The sequence below is a fragment of the Opisthorchis viverrini genome (assembly GCF_000715545.1).
Source record: "Opisthorchis viverrini unplaced genomic scaffold opera_v5_93, whole genome shotgun sequence".
Taxonomy (NCBI): domain Eukaryota; kingdom Metazoa; phylum Platyhelminthes; class Trematoda; order Opisthorchiida; family Opisthorchiidae; genus Opisthorchis; species Opisthorchis viverrini.
Genome location: NW_008751750.1, coordinates 1,249,967 through 1,259,013, shown reverse-complemented (window position 1 = coordinate 1,259,013; position 9,047 = coordinate 1,249,967).

The window sequence follows — 9,047 nt, the reverse complement described above, 5'->3', positions numbered from 1 at the left end:
CCTCCAATGTGGAAAACCCGACGGTGGGCAGTCCGAAGGAGCTCATCAGTCTTATACGTAGTGTTGTATAAGATACTATATATATATATATATATATATATTATATGCAGCATTTTCTCTCTAGCAGTCTTCCTGTCCTGGCTCAGTTAATCTGGTTAATCTACACGTGAATGAAGAGGTACCGAATCTAAGCTCTGCTCCCACCACGGCTCGTCGGCAGTGCAAGTCTTCGGCCCTTCGGTAATATGAACGTCCTTTGATAGTTAATCTGGTTAATCTACACCATAGTGAAGAGGTACCGAATCTAAGCTCTGCTCCCACCACGGCTCGTCGGCAGTGCAAGTCTTCGGCCCTTCGGTAATATGAACTCTAGTCCTTTGATATTCGAGATGACCATGTTGATACTCCACCAGTGCACCTGAATTGCGAAGTTCACCACTGTGCTGCCTGCCGCTATTTGATCACATTGCTTCACTTAATCTGGAGGGGGGGGGGAGATGGATCAGTAATTAGAGCGCGAATTTACTGATGGGAAGGCCCGTGGTTCGAGTCCGACCTTTGCCTCTCGGCTTGCCCTGTCTGGGCTTGGGCATCCTGGCAGTATCCCAGCCATCGTGTTTCCTTATAGTGACATGGTAGTTAGGCACCGAAAGGTTGTTACTGCTGAACGATTTGTTTTCTCTCTCACTCCCGCCCTATAGGTGCGTTTCTCGTGAGCCTTTACGGCACGCAAACTAAAGCGGTTGTTTACCTTGCTCTGGATCTCGCACGAGATTACTGCTTACAGCTGTATGTGATAGTAGCTGTTCAGTTGCCAGCTGAACAGTTACGGGGTATTTTTAGAAAAAGAAGTGTGGATGATGGAGCAAAGTTCGGGAATAAGCTAGACACTGCATTTTCCTTCGTCTTCGGTAGGGTCAGTCGTAGGTGTGTGTGATGTGGGTGGATGTGTTTACTCCTACTAAGCAATAGGTTTAGCTGAGCATTTAGGTAGTACCATTGCCCACGATCGATCCAAGCCAGGTGTGTCTGACACTGTGTGACAACTGGGCAGGAATGTCCGATCTTGGAAGTTTGATAATTTATCAGGAATTCAGCTGGATTTTACCGACCGTCAGATGCCGACTCCAAAGTTGATTGGCTGATGAGTTCACGTGTTGCGCGTTCTTTTTTGATTTGAGTTCACGAACGGATGAGGAATATTTGAATCTTCCGTCTGAGCAATCTTCACTCGAGGACCCAGTTAACACTTGGGGTGAATTCCGTGATTGGAGGTTGAATGGTGCTATATCCTAAGTACGATTAATCATACTGCTGATCATCCGCTCGGCACCGAACGGTTAGGTGTTCGGACTACTAGCTGAGATGTCGAGGGTTCGAAATCTTATGGTACACTATATAATATAACATTATATATTAAGTTACCTCATATATTATATTGTATTAGATTGTTACACTGTTTATTATGTAATCTTTAAGCGCAGAGTGATCCCCAATTCGTTCCTCCTCAATATGCTCTTTGTCCTACCCCAGCAAACTTTATCATTTGGGGCAAAGTATCTTTTTCCACCCCCAAGAAATGAGGCCGGAAAACTTCGGCAATATCTACCCTGCTTTCCCTAACATGGACATTCACCGTCTAGCTATGATGCACGAAAGCCATGTTTGGTCCTGCTGGTTATGCCGGTGTGCTGACTAATGAGCCTGACAACTCAACCAAATTGAATTGAAAGTGAGTGTATTTCTCGAAAACAGTCCAATTTGGGTTCGAGTAGAACATTGACGATAACTCGGGGACTGCGCCTACCTGATGGGCTCCAAGAAGGGCGAAACCGGTCGTGGGCTGTCGAAGCGTTTTCAGCAACCTTGTGAGTAGTTTCCTTTATGGAAACTCAACTTTCATTTCAGAAGGGTGACTTTGTGACCTGCGTACATGACACCGTTTCAGTACATTGGGTCGTGGGTTCAACGCCGGTTGGTATAGCCATTCTGGCCAACGTCAAGAACACTTCGAATAAATGTCTCGGAATGCCTTTTCGAAGCAACCATATCAGTAGCTCAGTTGTGTGATTGTTGGTTCAGCCGGAGCGGCCTAGGCCTAGGTGATAGTATCATTAGAATTAAGGTCGCCCAGCTGCTCAACCCAGAGATCGCTGAACTAATATATGGCTGTGGAAGACAGTTAGCTAAAGGATTATAGTATCGTTAAAAAAGATTAAGCAACATGCTGTTCCACTTGTTACTTCCTGCAATCGCACACGTGGATCACGCACTTTGACAATGCGAAATATGCGTAGCTCGGGTGCGGTAGAAATATTCCAAGCATGAGCGATCACTCTGTACCTTGGTCACACGCCGTTTTGTTCGATTTGAATAACTTGGGTTTTCCGCGCAGACATCTCGGTAGTACTCCAAATACCACAGAAAGGAAACAAGACGAACTGTGCGAGTCGTCGTTTAATTGTTCTAGTGATAAACCGGAAATATTCGCCATCGCCCCCGTGCCGCCTCGTGAGAGCAGAAGAGTAAAAAACAACGCCATATCAAAAGGGATTTCGGCAGTTGAAAGACTGTGTAGATTATTGTTCACGCTTGATCGCACCTTAGAACACCAGTTCAGAGTTCACTGACCATCTACATTCCTAGCGGCATTAGATTTGGTCCGAAGTGACACCCCTTGCTCCGTCATGGCAGAGTACTTCACACCCTTTTAAACTAATCAACACATATTGTTCAAACCAGAGCAGGCATTCAAGTATATAAGAGACAACAGCGTTCAAACAGGAACGCGGCGTATGACAAGACTGTCATTTATCGTCGGTACCTCTCAAATCCGTTACTAATTAGACAACAAGACATTCTTTTTGTGATTATCTAAGTGTTCGACAAAGCTCTCATGTCTGGGGGAGTGATCTAGGCTAAATCGATTACGTCATCATTTTGAGCAATGACGTACCTGAGTTACAAATATCCTTGGATCGCACCACCCGATATACCTCATTAATTGGGTTGGATGAGGATTCATGCAAGATCAAATTCTCCAGCCGAAAAGTATATGTACAAACCGGTCCAGTCTCTGTCAAGACTAGATAATCACATAAGTCAACTCATTTAATCACGGAGTTCAGTCGATGTACCGCACAATCAGGTGAAGGAGGACGACCTTACTCACGCAAACAACGCCATAAGTGCTAGATGCATTCAGAAGACATCATGAATGCGAACCGAAATGACTGACGCGCGTGTGACATTGTCTTTCGACTTGTGCCAAAGTATGTTCGTGAAACCTGACCTTTCCTCCTTCTGAGTCGGTGTTCTTCCCAGACTCGGAATGGTGGGCCAGTGGGATCCATGACACACGACGAAGGGATGGTGGGCATACAGTCTACAGTGACTCTTTCGGATACCCCTACCACAGCATTCCGCATAGTTCTGACATCTTTCGATACTGGTGTTACGGTGATCCTACTGATGGGGAGGCATGCGAGTAGTATGTTTTCTTGTAAATTCGCTTTGCGTCTCTTGAAAAGGGAGATCTGTTGCGGAATGTATGGAGTCGCTTTGAAGCATTTGCTTGGACTTGAGCAATGAATGATTTGAGTCAATGGACATCCAGCAAAGTTCAAGAAGACGCGTTCAAGAGAAGATGGATGTTTAGTTTTTGTAAATAAGATGCACATGAGTTTTGCTTCCCTGTCCAATAGTCTGCAACTGGTCAGTTGGCATTTTGTAATAAATAACTCCGCGACGAAGGCCTTCTGCCCTTCACTGGTATCTTCAGTGCTTCGCACACACCTTGTTTGAAGACGACAGTGAACTGGCTAGATTCCCTATGAAACCAAGGTCCTGTGCATATTGACTTCATTGTCTTAAAAGCCATCTTCAAACCTAGATGTTCGCCACCAAGACTCATGCCAGGCGTCTCGGCCTTCGTGTCATCTACGATTTTCGGCAGTAAAAGCGGAAATGGCCAGCTCTGTGGGACGGTTCGGTAGCTGGTTGCCGTGTGTCGGTAGCCGCAACCCTAGACGGCAGAAAGGCTGTCAGCGATAAGCTCTATTGACAAGAAAATCCACGTTTTCTACAGAGAAAAATGTTGGTAGCTCAGGTAGCGTAGATGGTCGTTGGCTTGTTAGCTGAGCTGGGCGATCTGATTACAAACGTTTCATCACCAATTGAGGTGACATCATCAGTACGTTATTGGAGAGCGTAGTGGTGCGTAGCGGTGGGTTAGTGGTCCACATTTTATCCAAGCCAGCTTATTTCCGACGAGGCCTCATATGTCTGCATTTGACGTGGACCACTGTATATCGAGACAGTGTCTGTCAAAAAAGGCATCCACTGAGACTAAAGTAGGAGAACCATTACGAATGTGAGTAGCATACAGAAATGTAAAAATTTTCTATGGTCGCCGTAAGCTAGCTGTCTAACTTATGGTTATGGTCTATATTGGCCGAAAATGCAAATGGGTGCTACGCTCCATACACATAAGATGCATGTCCTAATCACGCCTGAGGTTGATTTAACGAAGTGACCTGATGTGATTCATCATTTGTTCTTTTTCTTTACCAGATGCGCTATTAACAGTTTAAACCGGAAGTTGTTGTCGGTATGGGTAATAAGCTCTAAATATAGTATAAGTTATAAAGATTTTACTAAGCATCTCTCTCCAGGACAGTTTTTCTATAGCACTAATTGTCCCGGAACTGAATCAGATCTTGACACACTGGAAACCGGTGTGACACACGACACCTGCCAATCGTCAGATCATCGCAGCATAGTGAATTTCAACGTACTTACTTGGTTAGAATACAGGTCAGCTTACTGAAAAGTTTCAGGTTCTCACCAATTTCAGCAGTTGCCACCGTTTGTTTGTTAGGAGCAAGTGTAGATCAATGACAGTCGACTGGATGTTTTTAGTCATTCAATTCTATTAATTTGCTGAGATACGGGATAGATTGGAACCCTTTACTAATCGATTCTGCTCATAGAGGACAGGGTTACGGAACATGATGCTCACCTGACTACCTGGCAACTTTCCGCAAAGTTTGTGGCTTCAGATTTATTCCAGGTTGCGACAGCTGCACACGGTCAATATAACTGGTATGGACCAGATGGGAAAATAAGGGACGGACATACCCGTCGAGGGCAAAGAACACCCTGCAGGGAATCGGATACTATCATAAACGAGAGGTGTTTTCCGTCAAACCGAATAAGTATGTGAATGCTTGTGTATATCGTAGTTGTTTCAAGAACAACATAAGGTTGATGGAAACTTGGGGGCTGCGCCTACCTAATGAGCCGCAAAAAGGCTATCGAAAAGTTTTCAACAATCTTATGAGTAGTGTCTTACTTCTGTACGATGTACCGCGATATCTCAAATACCGTACCAACTAAAAATGAGGTAGGCTGGTACGGCACATCCTGTCGCTTAGGAATATCATAAACGAGAGATTCAGCTAGGTTCCAGTTGAGTCTCCCGTTAGAATCAAATTGGTACGCAAATGAGTGCATAAGTCAGAAAACAAATGTTAGTTTGATGAGGATATCACTACAATAGAAATAGATTATCAGGGCCATAATATTTGCTTGGCTTCATATGCCTATATCCCTATAACATCTTCCAGTGCTATACCGTCCGTGATAGTGGATGCAGGAAGTCTGCCTGGAAAGCCCATCAATTCCCGGTTGAGTTTAACGAAGTTAGACCTAAACGAACGCATCTTTGGTCCTCCACAACACACCCACTACTTTAGCATACATTGCCTAGAACTGTACCGACACAGATCGCATTGAGGTGCTTAATTCCAATGTGAGTGAGGCGTAGTCTCTCTGATGTCAGCACAACTTCCTATTTTGTACGCGTGCTACTGTTCTTTATCTGGTTAAATACCATACATTGCCTAGAACTGTACCGACACAGCTCTCATTGAGGTGCTTAATTCCAGTGTGAAAGAGACGCAGTCTCTTTGATGTCAGCACAATTTTCTATTTCGTACGCGTGCTACTGTTCTGTATCTGGTTAAATATTGGATACGGGAACTTGTCGGAGGCGATGTGAATAGTTTCAATGGGGCAAAATATTTCGATGCAAAATTTGAGACAGTCAGTCAGGCAATGGTAATATTCTGGAGAGTGAGGTTTTTTCTTTGGAAAATGTAGCCCCAGCAACTACAGTTTTTAAAAGCATGGAGTTATTCCGTGAACAATAGCTTCTTTTCAGCTTCTTCTCCTTCCTTTTCCGTACATTGGTCCTTTGATTATGCTTCCGGAGGCGGCCTCAAAATACAATGATTATCAGGGACAAGAGAGCCAGTTTGTGAAGATCTTTCTTTCTCTACTGCCTACAAACGCAATCCGGTTTGGCCTCCATTCTTACGGGGAACTGAACAATACTGGTCAATTCTAAAGCAGCCAGGTAAAATCAATCAGACTCAGTGGGTTCGCAGGCAAATGCACAAACCATCCTGCACAGATAAGCTGCAGAAAGGCAGTTTACAAAGTTAGACAGTGCTGGAGATGCAGTACCACTGTGCCTCTGCAAAGAAAACTGACCGGAAATTACTTAAGCGGCAGGTTTGTATTTCCATGTTAAGCAACTGATGCACTTCGTTAAATACATTAGTCGGATGTCTGTTTCACAAGACTAATCTTTCCCCACAAGAGTGATATACAGGGATAAGTTAAGAAGCATGACGTCCCGTGCCTCAACGTTTCCTAATGGATCCAGTACTCTACGAATGCTAGTTATGTAATTGTCGTTCACTCATAGAACGTGCTACTATATTCGCTCCTATGCAGCTGTGCTGCAGAGTGTGTTGGCTGTAGGACACATACCATCCAAGCTTACTAGCGGTAATAGAAAATCGATAACCAGTGCAATCAGCCAACACTTGATTGACGCAAACAAATAACCAATCGAACCACATCGCGTTGTTCAAGGTTATACCACTCCAAATAGGAAATCTCACAGTAGTTCTGTGACAGAACTTTCTGTCACAAGATTGTGAAACTCCATCCTGTAAGGTCAAAGAGCTCCGTCGGTCCACTTAGGCGCGTGTGGTCGGGGCCTATCTGCAACTCCCACGTACTAGGCCCCAGACCCATAAACGCCTACGCTTATTACTTTCACTTCGTCTGCATCAAGAGGCCATTCTAATACCACCCTTATAGACTGACCACTGGCGTTGTTTCATGTTTATCTGGCCCTATTTCACCTGATACTTTCCAATGCCCTAACATTCACCTTATCACCTCAGGATAATTTATTGATAGCACATGTTCGTCAGCCCTCGTATTTCGTACAGATAGCGCCTTTGGTGAGTAACAAGACCTTAAAACGGACACCAAAGTACGCGGTTCATTTACTCTGCAATATTATATGGTCCACAATGAGTTTGTATGAAGCAAACCACAATCATTTTGAAGGAAATTCTTCTCGTACCCAATGAACAGCTTAGTTGGTTAGTGCTAGAACTGGTTACTCCAAACCGCTTGGTTGGTCTGTAAAAATATAGTGGTAAAAATTAAAACAAACCGCCTCAACCGAAGCTATTTGTCCGAGGATAATCTCAAAGCAATCGCTGGATTTTCCCAGACCTGTTCAACGGTCAAAAGAGCTGCAAATATTCTAATTACGGCAGAATATCCTAGCGGTTGCAATGTATTCTGTTTTCGTGAGGATGATTTTCCCTGGAATCCCATAATTCTCCACTACTGATACTCCCTTGAATGCATATTCTTTCCTGGGTGAATTCACTAAAAGCATTCTAACACAACTGCGGGCCTCCGTCCCACGCACTGCCCTGAATGTTCGTTTGCTTTTATTGCATACTCATACTACTTAAAATGTGCACAGTAGGTAGGAGTTCTGCATGATGTGATTTGACACGGTTCTGCAATGCGGCTTGCGATGTGGCTAGTCTTTATGTAAACGACAGGCGCGAAAACGCGAATACGAAACTCAGACCGCAGGCTGCGTATATCTGGTATGCACAGTTTCAATCACCGTTTCAAACCACGCTATATTCTGGTAATACGTTGAAATACAAGCATTCGTGATATCTTTAAGCCCTCATATCCCTAGCGTTGAGAAACCTGTTGGCTGTAGGAAAATTCTATTACACGCTGGTAAGGTGGCGTTTTCCTTTGTGTAATAGCGCATTCTAAATTGCACAGGATCGGAATCCTGGACAGGACGCTTATAGAGACTCATTTTATGAAACAGTAAGGGGTGATCAGCCATAGGTTACTTTCAAGCTCATGTGTATGACGGAATTGGTGGGACTTGAGACTCTATAGGGTCCATTGTGGTTAGAATCACAGTGCGCAGCACGCACCCTACCCCATAGTTTCATTAAAAACTGTTTAATAAGTTTTCTTCTGTTTTTAAATTAGGCGGTGTGGGGCGACTGCTCAAAATCCACAAACACCTCACCACCAGTTTCACCGTATTTGAGGCCCATCAGGTAGACGCAGATATCGGAAGCTGAAAATTCACTTCATGATTTGAACTGGCAGTAAACATTCTGCATATTTTGAGCGATCGTCTCATACTACTACTCATGGGTTGGCCCAGACATCTGAACAACGGTTGTCCCCTAGTGTAACGCTGCATTAAACATGCTAATTACACCCAGGCTTTCGAAGGACTTCCAAATTTAGAGGAATTTAACGAATCCACATGAACATAACTATCCATATGGCATTCATCAGACCGGCGTAGAGGGGTCGGCCACGTGATATCTTAGTGTGCATTTTCAGTTTGTTGAATTCATAACCGCGCCCCTGCTTGTTGGTTCGTGCGACTGACGACTTGCATTTTACGTAGGACTCTTGGTCTAACAAGCTGACTACTGGTCGATGGTCGTCGATACTACTTGAATAGGGTGGGTTATACAACATATCATTTTACGCTCGGACCTCTTATCTTTTGGAAACATCTATGATGTTATGCGGAGAAATTGCTTATATAAGTGTTCGAAGCAGCACGTGTCGCCGTAACTGGTAACAGACTTCAGACAAGGCTCACCAATCATATCCAGTCG